Source organism: Egretta garzetta, unplaced genomic scaffold (genome assembly GCF_000687185.1).
Source record: "Egretta garzetta isolate BGI_Z169 unplaced genomic scaffold, ASM68718v1 scaffold29, whole genome shotgun sequence".
Taxonomy (NCBI): Eukaryota; Metazoa; Chordata; class Aves; order Pelecaniformes; family Ardeidae; genus Egretta; species Egretta garzetta.
The window spans coordinates 977,980-978,934 of NW_009260796.1; the positions used below are offsets into that span (position 1 = coordinate 977,980).

Sequence of the window (955 nt, forward strand, 5' to 3'; positions counted from 1 at the left end):
TGAGAGGACGCAAGTGGGAAAGCGTTGCTCTGCAGTCGCTCCTGGGCTGGAGGGCACAACCAGGCTGAAGGGCTGGGCGTCGCACGGCGTGGCCCTTCCCGTGTCCGTGCGTGCTCCAGCAGAAGGCATTGCCTGCAGGGTGATGGAGAGAGGTGGGGGCACATGCAAACCCAGCCCCAGAACTTGCATTGGCACCGCACGCGCACCGGGCAGGAGGCGCCGCAGGGGTCAATTCAACCGGCTTGCTTAACTCTGCCACGAACTGCTTTGTACGGGGCGAGCGTGGCGAGGCTGCAGGGTGAGAAGGTGCCGGGAGCAATTTCTTCCTGGCTCCCCTCCGGATCCACCGGTGCCCCGAAGCACGGGGATTGGGAGCTCCTGCTTTTTTAGCTCCGCTTGCGGCATTGCCGCTCGCAGCTCCCGCAGGTAGTGGCTGCGAGTTCGCATGGCAGGGGGACAGGTACTCACCGGCCTCGCAGACACCAGGGACTGCATGCAGGTAATTCAGGCTGCGTTCCCCAGCGCTCCGAGCTGCTTAGCAAACATCTGCAGGCTGGCAGCGTGCTTAACCAGAGCTGCTGTTATTTACTGCGAGCTCCCCCTGGCAATTCGGCATCATGCCGGGGGCTCTGGGTGGCTGCGAGTGCTTATTCCTGCAAAGCCCTGGCCCTAAAGCCATAAGCTGGAGCTCTCAAAGCTGCTGCTGGCTGTGGGTGTTCAGTCCTGTTTAATTTTAATAGGGTTTGGCCTTCCCGGTCCCTTGGAAAATCTCAGCTGCAATCAATAAAAGCCTGGAGTGATGAATGTAGATTCCTCTTGTGGGATTCTGGGAGGACAGATAAAAATTACCTGAGGAGCAGGGAAGTTGAGTTCCGAGGAGCTGCGTGTGCAGCAGAGCTCAGCTGAGGGCCCAGGGGACGTGATAGCTGGGGATGGGATGGACAGGACCCACAGC

At 59.9% G+C, this 955-nt stretch overlaps 1 protein-coding gene across 1 annotated transcript in view; it reads left to right on the forward strand.

Moving 5' to 3' along the window:
• AGRN (agrin) overlaps positions 1-955 on the forward strand; it is a 162,893-nt gene that overhangs the window by 122,804 nt on the left and 39,134 nt on the right. The gene's annotated exons all lie outside the window — the stretch shown is intronic.